This window comes from Papio anubis, chromosome 2 (genome assembly GCF_008728515.1).
Source record: "Papio anubis isolate 15944 chromosome 2, Panubis1.0, whole genome shotgun sequence".
Taxonomy (NCBI): Eukaryota; Metazoa; Chordata; class Mammalia; order Primates; family Cercopithecidae; genus Papio; species Papio anubis.
In genome coordinates, this window is record NC_044977.1 from 154,726,594 (window position 1) to 154,742,751 (window position 16,158).

Sequence of the window (16,158 nt, forward strand, 5' to 3'; positions counted from 1 at the left end):
GCACGCCATAAGACCTACTGGAGTTACAGGAAACCAGTACACTCCGTACATTCTTACTTAAAAATCCTGGGTATACAAGAACTTTGCAACTTCTACAATATTATTGCATAGACACACTTTCATACACTTTTCCCTGCAATACTTTCTGCTTCTGTGATCTATAATTCAAGAAAAAGTACCACCATAAATCCAGTAGTCTGGATTAGTTAATGCTACTACGTCAACCCCCCACAGACCCAATCATGTCCCTTTTATCTTCTTAACAGGACTCAAATGAATCCATGTATCTCCATTCTCACTACTACTACACCTTAGTAGTAATGCAACCTACTTGGTGAAGCCTCCTTAAGGTGTGTATTAGTCCATTTGTGTTGCTACAAAGGAATGCCTGAGGCTAATCTATAAAGAAAAAAGGCTTATTTGGCTCACAATTATCATGGCTAGAAAGTTCAAGATTGGGCATCTACATCTGGTGAGGACCTCAGAAGGCTTCCACTCATGAGAGATGGCAAAGACAAGCCAGCATGTACACAGATCACATGATGAGAGATGAAGCAAGAGAGAGAACGGGGAGGTATCAGGCTCTTTTTAACAACTGGCTCCCACAGGAACTAACATAGTGAGAACTCACTTACTTAAGAGGGATGGCAGTAACGTATTCATGAGGGATCCACTCCCACGACCCAAACACCTCCCAACAGGCACTACTTCCAACATGGGGATCAAATTTCAACATGAGATTTGGAGAGAACATTCAAACCATAGCAAGTGATCTCCCAGTTTCAAGTCCCAGTATATTCTAGCTGGAAGCATTTAGTTGTCAAGTTAGGGGGCAAGAAAGATCTGAAACACAAATTCCTCCTATAAATGTTTGCTAACTGAAGATGAAAGCTAAATAAAAGGTCTCAAACGGATTTTGAGTGATAATGAATTTACTATTCTTGAGTTCCTCAAAATTAAGGAGAAAAAGAACTCTTCTAACTCTAATGAAACTTTTTAAAAATGTATTAGAGGATTCTGGGGAGAAAGCAGAGTAGGAAGCAACAAGAATCTCCTCTCTACCTAGACAACAATTGTACTAGTATAATCTGTCTTATGTAAATATTTTGGAACTTTGGAGCACATTCTAAGGCTTGCAATTTCCAGGGAAAGGGTTAGAAATAAACTGCTGTTACTTTTAGTCAATTTCACCTCTTAGTTCAGCAGTGACTACCCATTCCCCAATCCCCAGGCAGACATGCATGTGTTCCACAGCTTTAGGGCAATAAGGCCTGTCCTCCAACTATCAGGTATCTATGCTCTGACAGCTAAATGTGCTTTCTGATTACTGAGATACATACACAGAAGCAGGCAACTACTGATTCACCTCCCTCCCAATAGCTAGAGGCCACTGCTACCCGCAGCCAGGCTGAAGGGGATTTAAAAGACCAGTGCCTTTTATTTTTCTTTCTTCATTTTTCTCTTTCTCCCTTTTTGGAAGCCAGACATTAAAGGACTAGGACATTCAGAAGCAGCCATATAAACAGGGAATTTAGAAAATCACTGTGCATGTCCAGGAAAAACCAAAGGCTTGAAGATCTGAGATAGCCTACGACAATCAAAAAACAAAAAGGGCTGGGTGCAGTTACTCAAACTTGTAATTGCAAGACTTTGAGAGGCCACAGGGGGAGGACTGCTTGAGCCTAGGAGTTCTACACAAGCTTGGGCAACATAGTGAGACCCTGTCTCTACAAAAAATAAAAAATTCGGCAGGCATAGTGGCACATACTTACAGTCCCAGCTACTCAGGAAGCTGAGGCAGGAGGATCCTTTGAGCCCAGGAGGTCAAGGCTACAGTGAGCCATGATCATGCCACTGCACTCCAGCCTGGGTGACAAAATGAGACTCCCAAAAAACAAAAGCAAGCGCACCAAAAAAAAAACCCCAGCAAATCCTGAGGAAAGGAGACAATCTGATTTCCAGAGTTACCACATTAGCAGATTCAAATGTCCAGTTTTCAACAACAAAAAGGGACACAAAGAAATGGGAAAGTATGGCCTATATGAAGGAAAAAAATAAACCAACAGAAAACTTCCCAGAGAAAGATCAGAAGATGGGCCTAACAGACAATGACTTTAAAAAAGCTACCTTAAAGGTATGCAAAGAACTAAAAGAAGACACAGAGAAAGGCAAGCAAATAATGTACAAAGAAAGTAGGAAGATGAGTAAAGAGATAGAAAACCTCGAAGGAGGCTGGGTGCAGTGGCTCACACCTGTAATCCTTGTATTTTGGGAGGTTGAGGCAGAAGGATCACTTGAGCCCAGGAGTTCAAGACCAGTGTGGTAAACAGCAAGACCCTGCTTCTACAAAAAATAAAAATAAAAATAAAAATTAGCCAAGCATAGCAGCAAAAGTATTTCCAGCTACTCAGGAAGCTTAAGTAGGGGGACTGCTTGAGCCCAGGAGTTTGAGGCTGCAGTGAGCCCATGAACTATGATCACACAACCAAACTCCAACCTGGGTGACAAACTGAGACCCTGTCTTTAAAAAAAAAAAAAAAAAAAAGAGAGGAGGGAAAAAATCTCAAAGGAAACTAAAAAGAAACTGCGGAGCTCCTGAGGGCAATAACTAAAATGGAAAATTCACTGCAGGGATTCAAATAAAGATTTGAGCAGGCAGAAGAAAGAATCAGCAAGTGTGATGATAGGGCAACATAAAAAAAAAAAAAAAAAGACTGAAGAAAAGTGAACAGAGGCAAACAAACACTGTCAAGAGAACCAACATATACATTATGGGAGTGCCAAAAGAAGAGGGGCAAAGAGATTATTTGAAAAACTAATGGCTACCAGCCTGGCCAAACATGGTGAAACGCTATCTCTACTAAAAACAAAAATTAGCCAGGCGTGGTGGCACGTGCCTGTAGTCCCAGCTACTTGGGAGGCGGAGGCAGGAGAATTGCTTGAACCTGGGAGGCGGAGGTTGCAGTGAGCTGAGATCACACCACTGCACTCCAGCCTGGGTGACAGAGCGAGATTTGGTCTCAAAAAAAAAAAAAAAAGAAAGAAAGAAAAAATAACAGCTAAAAACTTCCCAAATTTGATGAAGGACATGAATATACATATTCAATAAGCAAAACAGACTCCAAGTAGCATGACTGCAAGGAGACACATAGCAAGACACATTATAATCTATCCAAAAACAAACAGACTCTTGAAAGGAGTAAGAGTAATCTGTCACATATGAGGGAACCTCAATGATATTATAAGCAGATTTCTCATCAGCAACTCTAAAGGCCAAAACACAGTGGGTTATATAGTCTAATGGTCTAATTATCTACTAAAGGGGAGAAGAAGAAGAAAAAAAAATAACCTGTCAGCTAAGAATCCTGTACTGGCAGAAGAATGGCATAAACCTGGGAGGTGGAGTTTGCAGTGAGCCAAGATTGCGCCACTGCACTCCAGCCTGGCCGACAGAGTGAGACTCCATCTAAAAAAAAAAAAGCGAAGAGACAGCACACAGAATGGGAGAAAATATTTGCAAACCATACAACTGATAAGGGGTTATATCCAAAATATACAAGGAACCCCAGACAACTCAGTGCAAGAAAACAACCTGGTTTTAGAATAGGCAAAAGACTTGAACAAACATTTCTCAAAAAAAGATGTGCAAATGGCAACAGATACATAAGAAAATGCTCAGCATCACTAATCATTAGGGAAATGCAATTCAAAACACTAAGATCCATTAGAATGGCTTTTATCAAAAAGAACAATAAAAAGGTTGATGAGGATGCAGAGAAAAGCGAACACTTGCACATTGCTGGTGGGGATGTGAATTAGTATAGCCATTATGAAAGCGTATGGAGGGTCCTCAAAAAACTAAATCAGAGTTACAATATGATCCAGCAATTCCACTTCTGGGTATATATCCAAAGGAACTAAAATCAGTATGGCAAAGGGCTATCTATATCCCCATGTTCATTGCAGCATTATTCACAATAGCCAGGATATGTAATCAACTTAAGTGTCCATCAATGGATTAATGAACTAAAAATGTGGTGTATATACACAGTGAAATTCAGCCTTAAAAAAGAAGGAAATTCTTTCATTTGCAACAACAGAAATGAACCTGGAGAACTTTATGCTAAATTTAATAAGCCAGCACAGAAAGACATGGTCTCACGTATATGTGGAATCTAAAAAAGCTGAACTCATAGAAGTAGAGAGTAGAATGATGGTTACCAGAGACCGGGGAGAAGCCAGGATGGGAAGCTGTTGATCAAAGGATATCAAGTTTCAGAGAGGAGGACTAAGTTTTGAAGCCGTATTAATGTATCATATATTTCAAAATAACTAAGAGTACATTTTAAATGTCTTGTTATGAAAATGATATGTAAACAAGGTGATGGATATGTTATTTCACATTGTATACATGCGTCAGAACATCCCATTGTACTCCAGAAAAGTATAAAATTATGATTTGCCAATTAACAATATTAAATTTAAAACTGGAATAATGAAATGCTAAGAGAAGTCAAACAGGTTGAAATAAAAGGATGATAGTAATTTGAAGCTATATAAAGTAAAAGTAAATGCATGGGCAAGTATAAAAGCTAGTATTACTGTAACTTTGGTTTGTAACTCTGAGGTTTATTCGGTTTGTAATTTTTTAAACACAACTTTACTACACAACAAAAACACTACTCTAAAAGCTAGTATAATTGTAACTTTAGTTTGTTACTCCACATTTTATTATCTACATAAGAGACAAATGCATAAAATAACCAAAAGGGGGTAGGAATTGAGCTGTACAGGAAGTTACCGTATGTTATTGAAGTTAAGCTGGTATAGATTTAAACTGGAGTGTTTTATCTTCAGAATGTTAAATGCAATCCCCATGGTAACTACAAAAAATAGCTAATGAATAGACACAAAAGGAAATTAGAATGGAATTATTCTATTAAATACAGCACAAAAGACTGTAATGCAGCAAATGAGTGACAAGAAAGCTGTAAGGCAAAAAGAAAACAAATAGCAAAAATAACAGCAGTCTCTCCTTACCAGTAATTACTCTAATATAAATAAACTCTCCAATCAAAAGACACAGATTGGCAAGATGAATAGAAAAAAATATTCTAAATACATGCTATCCGTAAAAGACTCACTTTAGATCCAAAGACACAAATAGGTAAAACGTGTAAGGAGGGAAAGGCTAGTCCATGCACATAGGAACCATAAGAGAAGTGAGGTGGGCTGTATTAACATCAGACAACATAGACTATAAAACAAGAAAGTATAAGAGACAAGGAAGGATACTATACATTAATAAAGTTTAATATAGCACGAAGATACTATGATAAACATTTAACATGTAATGACAGCCCATCAAAATATATAAAGCAAAAACTAACAGAATTTAAGGGAGAAACAAGACAGTTCTACAATAATCACTGGAAACTTCAATACCTGATTCTCAATAATGGGTACAATAATCAGACAAAAGAGGAAAGAGGACTTAACACTATAAACCAATTAGCTGTAACAGAGAACACTATCTAACAGCAGAAATCATATTCTTCTCAAGTGCACATGGGACATTTAGATTACTACAGAACTCGACATCCTGCCATGGACACTGGCTGTTTAAATAATTGTCTATCTTATTTATAATATAGCAAGCTCTTAGAGGAAACAGCCTTGTTTCATTTTGTATCCCTGGCACCTCAACAGAATATCATGCATGTGGTTTTCAGCATTTACAAAATTATGAGTTTCAGCTCCTTTCACATAGTGTTTCATTCCTAAGTCTAGCATGCCCTTCCCCTCTCAGCAAACTTCTACATATTTTTAAGACCCAATTCACATGTTTTCTTTGCATCATTTGCCTAGATATCTCTGAGCAGTCAGTCACTCCCTTCTCTGTGATTCTACCTAACTTCTACCTCTCTCTTACTGTATTAGTCCATTTTGTGCTGCTATAACAGAATATCTGAGATTGGGTGATTTATAAAGGATAGAATTTATTTCCTCATAGTTCTGAAGGGTGGGAAGTTCAAGATCAAGATACCAGCATCTGGTGAAGGCCTTCCTGCTACATGATAACAAGGAGGAAGGCATCAAATATCTGGGGCGGGGGGAGTCATGGATCCCATTCCTAAGATAACAGCATTAATTCATTCATGAGTGCAGTGTCCCCAAGACCCAAACACCTCCCTTTGTGCCCCACCTCCCAACACCACTGCATCAACTTTCCAACACATTAACTTTGGGGAACACATTCAAACCACAGCACTATACTGTACATATCCCACTGAACCTGAAATTCTCTTGTAATGTTCTTATAATTTTTGTACCTTCACATGCAGAAACCATTAGCTGTCTACTTTTATTATCTGTTCTTTTCTTCCTAAGCGCTACCAATTTTGAGTAAGGGATGTGGCAACCACAATAAAAATATGTACTGTCAGTCTCCTTTGGAGTCAGATGTCACCACGCTGGCAGTAATCAGTTGCAGTTTGCTTCCTTTAACAGGTGGGACAACCTATCCCTGTTTCTTGTTTTACTCAGTATCCACAGATTTGGTCTCCAGTTTCATGTGTGACTCTTTCAGTCCTGATGATCTTATAAGGACATGAATTCAGAACCACCTCAACCCTGTTTCCATATCCAAATGCTGGCATTGTGGCCTCACCCTCACTTTGCAAGCTGTACATCTAGTCCACTGATTCTACAGATAAATTTACCTTATTTTTGAACAAGGCTTTATCTTTTAAAACTCCCTATCATTCCTTTGTATTTAAAGCAGGCATACATTATCCATTCTAATATTTTTAAAAACTAATTAAAAATATTTTAATTATTAAGACTATATGGGTCCCTGCAAATATTGGTGAAGGAATGTTAATATGACAAAGTGATACGGTTGTGGACATATGTACCCTATGTAAACAGACTATTTTGCTATTATAAAGAGTTGCATGCTTTTTTTCTCCCTGAAAATCATATTTATCATTGTTTACTATAATGTATGTTTTTACTAAAACACTGAAGTACTTTTGAATGGTAAACACTTTCAATTCTACCTTTAACAACTGGAGACTGAAAAATCACTACTAAGATTGAAAAAAATATTCCCAAAGAGAGTAAGAGATTAAATATTTGGTTAAGGATGTTCTCTCTCTTGCTGACCATGATATTACCGGTTCCTAGCTTACTAGGCACACAAAGATCTGGGGACTGAGGCTGATGCCACATATATGAGGATATAATACCTGTAGTAATGAGGACAATACGTAAGATTCTATGTTCTCACTGTGTTACAGTCTGAGTCATGGACAGTATTCAATTATCAATTCATCAAAAACACAGGAAAGGGAGGAGCTTCAAGATGGCTAACTACATGCATATGGTACTTGCCTCTTCCATGGAAAGGGAACAAAATAGTGAGGAGATAATCACACTTCAAATAGATCATCTAAGAGAGAACACTGGAATTCAGCAGGGTGGTGACAAGAAGCACTGAAAGCAAGAAAGGAGGAGGAGGCAAGGCAGCCTGCTCAACCAGGATCAGCAGAGAGCCTGGAGAGACTACCTAATGTGGGGAAAGGATGAGAGACCTCCAGCAGTCCACAGTCCCACCAGACTCTTACAATCCTAGCCATGGGAGAACCCCTCAACTGCTGCAGGCCCTGAGTCTAACATAAAGAGGTGCTTAGAAACCACACAACATTATTCCAGAGAGAGCTCATGCTAAGTCCCACAAACCTAAGCAGGTACAGTGTACCTCCATTTTGAGAGCCCAGCCCCCACCAGAATTTGTCATGCCCAGGAACCCAACAGACCCTGCATCTCCACATCCCTGGAGCCCCCACTGACATTCTCCACCTATAGCTGCTCCATAGGGTCCAAGACCACAGCCACTGGCAGCAACTGTCTCCCTACACAGTAGCAGAGGGGGACCCATGCATTTTCATGCACTGAGGAAAAATTCCACTGCCTGCAATAGCTGCTGCAGCAGCAGGAGCAAGGCACAAGCAAAGTATGTGACCCCACAAGCCACCTGCCTATGAATGCTTCCACTGACAGCAACCCCCGCTTCCCGGTCAAAGGCCACATCACAAGCCCTGCTATTGCCACCAGAGCATTCTGATGGCAGTCTGAGGAATACTCTCCCCTGCCTACCACAGCCAGTACTTGTGGGTACCGGTGGGGAGCCTAAGGACAGGCTCCTACAACCTGGCTCCATCCCCCTCAGTACCCAAGCATGCAATCCATGGGCCTGGGGATCACCTAGCCTAGGATCACCACTGTTGGCACCTAAGCACTCCTCCCAGAGTCTGAGATTGAACCTATTCAACCTGCCTCTACCACCACAGCTGGCAACTAACCACAAGTGCCACCTGCAAGCCTGGGGGAATGGCCTGTCACAGCTACTGCCTACACCAGCACAGACAGCTTGGGTCCTAAAGGTTATCCTACCACGGCTAATGCCATCATCCACACCCTGCCCACTACGCAGAGGCTTAAAAACCTGTCAACCTGTCTGGCTCACCTGTGCCATTCCTGGTACCCAAGCAAGATACCTGGAGGCTCAAGAATTGGCTTACCTGAACCTGCTAACACTGGTGCCAGCATACACTGCCCTGAAGCCCAAGGACAGGCAATTCCAACCCACTGCTGCCACCACTGGGGTCTGAGGGCTGGCCTACTTGGCAACCCAGACCTCAGCAAAACTTTATCACAGGCCAGGCATGGTGGCTCACACCTGTAATCCTAGCACTTTGGGAGGCTGAGGTGCGAGGATCACCTGAGCTCAGGAATTCAAGACCAGCCTGGGCAACAGAGTGAGACCTCTTTTATTGAAAGTTAAAATTTGGCCGGGCGCGGTGGCTCAAGCCTGTAATCCCAGCACTTTGGGAGGCCGAGAAGGGCGGATCACGAGGTCAGGAGATCGAGACCATCCTGGCTAACACAGTGAAACCCCGTCTCTACTAAAAATACAAAAACTTAGCCGGGCGAGGTGGCAGGCGCCTGTAGTCCCAGCTACTCGGGAGCCTGAGGCAGGAGAATGGCATGAACCCGGGAGGCGGAGCTTGCAGTGAGCTGAGATCCGGCCACTGCACTCCAGCCTGGGTGACAGAGCGAGACTCCGTCTCAAAAAAAAAAAAAAAGAAAGTTAAAATTTATTTCATAAAAAAACTTTATCACAGCCTCCACTAACAACCACAATCTAAGCCACCTAAGAAATCACAGACACCACTGACACCATTCACATTGAAAGAAATCACACAGAGACTACACTACGACACATACCTAGAATCAAAGCCAAAGTGCCATACTCAACCAACACCACAGATACATCTTCAGGAAAATGTCCTCCCCTATAAAAGAAAATTCAAAAAACTAGAAGAAGCAATTGTCACATGAGAGGCACAGATACCAGTGTAAGGACACAGGAAACGTGAAAAAGCAAGGAAATATGACACCTCCAAATGACCACAATAATTCACGGGCAATACATCCCAATCAAAAAAAATCTGGCCCAGTGCGGTAGCTCAGACTTGTAATTCTAGCACTTTGGGAGACTGAGGCAGGCAGACTGCTTGAGCCTAGGGATTCAAGACCAGCCTGGGCAACATAGTGAGACCCCATCTCTCAAAAAATACAAAAATTAGCCACGTGTGGTGGCATGAACCTAAAGTCCCAGCTACTCAGAGGCTGAGGTGAGGGGATTACCTGAGCCCAGGGAGGTCAAGGCTGCACTGAGCCATAATCACACCATTGCACTCCAATCTAGGCAACAGAGTGAGACCCTGTCTCAGGGGGGGAAAAAAGAAATTTATGAAATCCCAGAAAAATAACACAAAATACTGATTTAAAGAAGTCCAGTAAGATACAAGAGAATTCTGAGGCCAGGCACTGTGGTCCTCATCTGTAATTCCAGCACTTTGGAAGGCTGAGTAAGGCAGATCACTTGAGGCCAGGAGTTCAAGATCAACCTAGCAGAACCCCATCTCTGTCTCAAAAAAAAAAAAAAAAAAGATACAAGAGAATTCTGAAAAACAATACAAAAACTTCGGAAAAACAATTCAGGATATGAGGGAGAAATTTACTAAAGAAACTAGATACTACAAAGGAAAACCAGGTTGGGCACAGCAGCTAACGCCTGTAATCAATCCGAGCACTTTGGGAGGCCAAGGCAGGCCAATCACTTGAGGTCAGGAGTTCAAGACAAGCCTGGCTAACATGGTGAAACCCTGACTCTACAAAAAATACAAAAAAAATTAGCCAGGTGTGGTGGCAGGCACCTGTAGTCCCAGCTACTCGGGAGGCTGAGGCAGAAGAATCACTTGAACCTGGGAGGTGAAGGTTGCAGTTAACTGAGATCATGCTACATCACTCTAGCCTGGGAAACAGAGCGACACTTCATCTCAAAAAAAAAAAAAAAAAAAAAAGGAAAAACCAAACAGGAATTCTGGGACTGAAGATTTCACTGAATGAAATACAAAATACATTTGAACGTGTCAACAACAGACTAGATTAAGCACACGAAAGATTCTCAGAACATTAAGGAAGGCCCTTGGAAATAAGCCAGTGAGACAAAAAGTAATAATTTAAAAAAAAAAGAATGAGAAAAGCCTATGTGACATATGGAACACCATTAAGTAACCAAATATTCAAATTTTCAGTGTCTTAGGAGAATAAAAAACAAAAATGTTAGAAAACCTGTTTAATAAAATAATAGGTAAAATATTTCCAAGTCTAGCAAGAGATTTACACATCAGATACACCAAGTTCAGGGATCTATAAGTAAATACAAATCAAAAAGGTCTTCTCCACAGCACATTATATTCAAACTGTCAAAAAATCAAATACATAGAATTCTAAAAATGGCAAGAAAAGCACCTAGTCGCTTATAAAGGAACGCCCATCAAACTAACAGTGGAATTCTCAGCAGAAACCTTATAGGTCAGTAGAGAATGAAATGATATATTCAAAGTGCTGAAAGAAGGCCAGGTACGGTGGCTCAAGCCTGTAATCCCAGCACTTTGGGAGACTGAGGCAAGTGGATCATTTGAGGCCAGGAGTTCGAGACCAGCCTTGCCAACATGGTGAAACCCTATCTCTACTAAAAATACAAAAAGTAGCTGGGCACAGTGATACATGCCTGTAATCCCAGCTATTCAGGAAGCCAAAGCAGGAGAATCACTTGAACCCTGGAGGCAGAGGCTGCAGTGAGCTGAGATTGCACCACTGCACTCCAGTCTGGGTGGCAGAGCAAGACTCCATCTAAAAAAATAAATAGTTTTTTTTAAAGGGCTGAATAAAAGAAACTGTCAGTCAAGGATACTATACCCAGCAAAGTTATCCTTCCTAAATGAATAAGAAATAAAGTATTTCACAAACAAGCAAAAGCTGAGGGAATATATCACCACTAGACTGGCCCTAAAAGAAATGCTTAAGAAAGTCCTACATCCAGAAGCAAAAGAACACTATCTACCATCATGAAAACACAAAAAATATAAAAACCACTGATAGAGCAAACACAAACAAGGAAGAGACTTACAACTACAGAAAACCACGAAACCAAAATAATAATTAATGAGAGACAAAGAGGGAACAGATGATATACAAAACAGCCATAAATCAATTAATAAAATGACAGAAATAAGCCTTCACATATCAATAACTCTGAATGTAAACTGATCAAACTTTCCACTTAAAAGATATAGACTAATCTGGCTGGGCGCGGTGTGGCTCACACCTATAATCCCAGCACTTTGGGAGGCCAAGGCAGGTGGATCACCTAAGGTCAGGGGTTCAAGACCAGGCTGGTCAACATGGTGAAACCCCATCTCCACTAAAAATACAAAAATTAGCCAGGCGTAGGGGTGGGTGCCTGTAATCCCAGCTACTCAGGAGGCTGAGGGAGGAGAATCGCTTGAACCCAGGAGACAGAGGTTGCAATAAGCCAAGACTGCACCATTGTACTCCAGTCTGGCAACAAGAGCAAAACTCCATCTCAAATAAATAATATAGATAGATAGATACTGATTGAATAGATTTTTTAAAATGTTTTTAAAGCATGACCCAACTATATACTACCTACAAGAAACTCATCTCACCTGTAAAGACATATAGGCTGAAATTAAGGGATGGAAAAAGATATTCCATGCAAACAGAAACCAAAAGTGACTAGAAGTAGCTATACGTGAGTATCGAACAAAACAAACTAAGTCAAAAACTGTAAAAAGAGACAAAGAAGGTCATTATATAACAGTATAGGGAAAAATTCAGGAGGAGGATATAACAATTCCAAACATATAAGGCACCCAACACTGGAGCACCCAGATACATAAAGCAAGTATTATTAGATCTGCAAGAAGAGATAGATTCCACTATGATAATAGTTAGGGACATCAGGACCCCACTGTGAGCATTAAATGGATCATGTAGATAAAAAATTAAGAAAGCCACACTGGATTTAAACTGCATATTAGACCAAACAGACCTAACAGACATTTACAGAACATTTCATCTAACATCTACAGAATACACATTCTTTTCATCAGCATATGGAACTTCTCCAGGACAGATCATGTTAGGACACAAAACATGTCAACAAATTTTTAAAACTTGAAATTGTATCCATTATCTCCTCAGATAAGAATGGAATAAAACTAGAAATCAAGAATAATAGGCCAAGTGGGGGAGCTCATGCCTGTAATCCTAGCACTCTAGGAGGCCGAGGTGGGTGGATTGCCTGAGCTCAGGAGCTCAAGATCAGCCTGGGCAGCATGGTGAAACCCCATTTTTACTAAAATACAAAAATCAGCCAGGCATGGTGGCGTGCACCTGTAGTCCCAGCTACTTAGGAGGCTGAGGCACAAAAATTGCTTGAACACAGGAGGTGGAGGTTGCAGTGAGCTGAGATAGTGTCATTGCACTCCAGCCTGGGTGACTAAACAAAACTCTTGTCTCAGGAAAAAAAAATAAAAAAAGAGTAAAAGGAACTTTGTAAACTATATAATATATAGAAGTTAAACAACATGCTTCTGAATGACCACTAGGTCAAGGAAGACATTAAGGAAGAAATCAAAAAATTATTGAAACAAATGAAAACCTAATACAACATACCAAAAATCTATGAGATACAGCAAAAACAGTGCTAAGAGGGAAATCTATAGCAACAAATACCTACATCAAAAAAGCAGTAAGATTTTAAAGAAACAATGTAGCAATGCACCTTAAGGAACTAGAACAAACCAAACCCCAAATTAGTAGAAGGAAAGAAATAATAAAGATCAGAGCAGAACTAAATGAAACTTTTTTAAAAAGCACAAAGGAGCAACAAAAAGCTGATTTTTTGAAAAGGTAAATCAATAAACCACTTGCTAGACTAACCAACATAAAAAGAGAGGACCCAAATAAAATCAGAAATGAAAACGGAGACATTACAACTGATTCCACAGAAATACAAAAGATCATTAAAAACTATTACAAACAACGATACACTAACATACTGGAAAACTGAGAGGAAATTGATACATTCCTAGACATAGACATACACAATCTACCAAGATTGAATCAGGAAGAAATACAAAACTTCAACAGATCGATAATAAGTAAAGATATTTAATCAGTAATAAGTCTCCCAACAAAGAGAAGTCTGGGACTGGATGGCTTCACTGCCAAATTCTACCAAACACTCATAGAAGAACTAACACCAATTCTCCCCAACTCATTCTACAAGGCCAACATTACCTTAACACCAAAACAAGACAAGGATGCAATAAAAAATATAAAATATAAAAAAAAGAAATACAGAAAACTACAGGCCAATATCCCTAATGAACATAGACATAAAAATTCTCAAAATACTGGCAAAGTGAATCCAACAACATTAAAAAATAAAAATAAATTAAAAAAAATAAAAAAAATAAACACACCACCACAATGGAGTGAGATTTATCCCAGAGAGGCAAGGATGGTTACACAAATCAACAAATATGATTCATAACATCAACAGAATACAGGACAAAACCATATGTTCAGCTCAACAAGACACAGAAAAAGCACATGATAAAATTCAGTGTCTCTTCATGATAAAAACTCTTAACAAACTAGGCATAAAAGAAACATACTTCAACATAACAAAGGTCATATATGACAAACCCACAGCTAACATCATACTGAATGGGGAAAAGTTGAAACCCTTTCCTCTAAGAACTGGAACAAGACTTGGATGCCCACTTTAACCACTCCTATTCAACACAGTACTGCAAGTCCTAGCCAGACCAATCAGGCAAGAGGAAAAAAAAGAAAAGGCATCCAAATTAGAAAAGAGGAAGTCAAACTGTCCCTCTTTGCTGCTGATATGATCTTGTATCTAGAAAAACCTAGACTCCACCAAAAAACTCTTAGTTCTGCTAAATAAATTCAGTAAAGTTGCAGGATACAAAATCAACACACATAAATCAATATGCATCCACCTGTGAAGTAGGGAATGTTAAAAAAAAAAAAAAAATCAACATACAAAACCTGTTTCTATCCACCAATAAACCAAACTAGCTGAGAAAGAAATCAAGAAGGCATTCCCTCTTTACAATAGCTATAAAAACTACAAAACACTGGATAAAATAAATTAAAGAGGGCACAAACAAATGGAAAGACATCCCATGCTCAAGGATAAGAATTAACATCATTAAAATGACCATACTGCCATAAGCAATCTACATTTTCAATGCAATCACTATCAAAATACCAATGTCTTTTTTCACAGAAATAGAAAAAGCAATCTTAAAATTCATATGAAACCAAAAAGAAGCCCAAACAACCAAAACAATCTTGAGCAAAAAGAATAAAACTACCTGACTTCAAAACACATTACAAAGTTACAGTAACCAAAACAGCATGGTACTGGTATAAAACAGACATGCAGACTAATAGAATAAAACAGAAAATTCAGAAATAAATTCACATATTTAAAGCCAACTGATTATATTAAATAAACAAACAAAAAGCTTCTGCACAGCAAAGGAAACAATCGAGAGTGAAGGGAGAGCACCAATGTCTGGTTTTGGGTGGGAACGGAAACAACCACTACAGCCAACAAGAACTTGGGAAGTATAAATATCAAGCCTTGAAAGGGACCATGCTGCAGCCTGTGAGATGTAAGAAACCAATCAATTACTCACAGTTTGACAACTCTGACAGTGATGATTTTGTTTTTGCAACTGTACCTTTAAACAAGAAATCCAGAACATCAAAGGAGTTAAAACAAGATAAACCAAAACCTAATTTGAATGATCTCCAGAAAGAAGTCCCACTAGAAGAGAAAACCCCTAACAAAAAGAATGGCTTTAGATGACAAGCTCTACCAGAGAGACTTAGAAGTTTGCACTAGCTTTATCAGTGAAGGAACTTCCAACAGTCACCACTAATGTGCAGAAGTCTCAAGATAAAAGAGTTGAAAAACATGGCAATAGTAGAACAGAAACAGAGAATAAGTCTCCTCATATCTCTAATTGCAGTGTAGCCAGTGATTATTTAGATTTGGATAAGATTACCGAGAAAGACGATGGTGGCATTCAAGGGAAAAGAAAAGCAGCATCTAAAGCTGCGGTACAACAGAGGAAAATTCTTCTGGAAGGCAGTGATGGCGATAGTGCTGACACTGAACCAGACTTGGCAACTGGTGAAGATTCTGAGGTTGATTCTGATTTTGGTGAGAGTGTGGATAATGACGCAGACTTCTCTATGAGAAAAAGTAAAGTTAAAGAAATTAACCAAAGAAAAAAGTAGTAGTAGTAGTAGTGAAGGTAAATCCCCAGTAGAAAAGAAAGAGAAGAAATCTAAATCCAAATGTAATCCTTTAGTGACTTTGGTAGACTGCTCCGACTGCTGTCAAATCAGAATCTCAGTCCTCGCCAAGAGAGATTTATCTTTCTTCAGATGCTACTAGGAAACCATTACAAATATGCAGTCTTTCAGCTGAAAGCAAGAGACCTAAATGGTTCCACTAGCATCTGGAAATAGCAGCAATAGCAGCAGCCCACTGGCAGGAGTGTCCATGAAGTCTTCAAATCAGAGTCTCTGCTGTGGCTTGTCCAGATCAGCACAAGTTAAACCTTTGCATCCAAATGCTACTAGACGCTGACTGTGGTACCTGCGAAATGT

At 39.6% G+C, this 16,158-nt stretch overlaps 1 protein-coding gene and 1 pseudogene across 5 annotated transcripts in view; one reads left to right on the forward strand and one right to left on the reverse strand.

The window, feature by feature from the left end:
• NCK1 (NCK adaptor protein 1) overlaps nt 1-16,158 on the reverse strand; it is a 95,463-nt gene that overhangs the window by 38,625 nt on the left and 40,680 nt on the right. Inside the window, exon 1 of one of the 5 annotated variants that reach the window (XM_031663734.1) lies at nt 2,253-2,307. The exons of the other annotated variants lie outside the window; for them this stretch is intronic. The gene's annotated coding sequence lies outside the window, so the exon portion shown is untranslated. Of the gene's footprint in view, nt 1-2,252; nt 2,308-16,158 lie in introns of those variants that run through there. 5 annotated transcript variants of the gene reach the window in all.
• Nucleotides 15,092-16,138, forward strand: LOC103882340 (annotated as a pseudogene).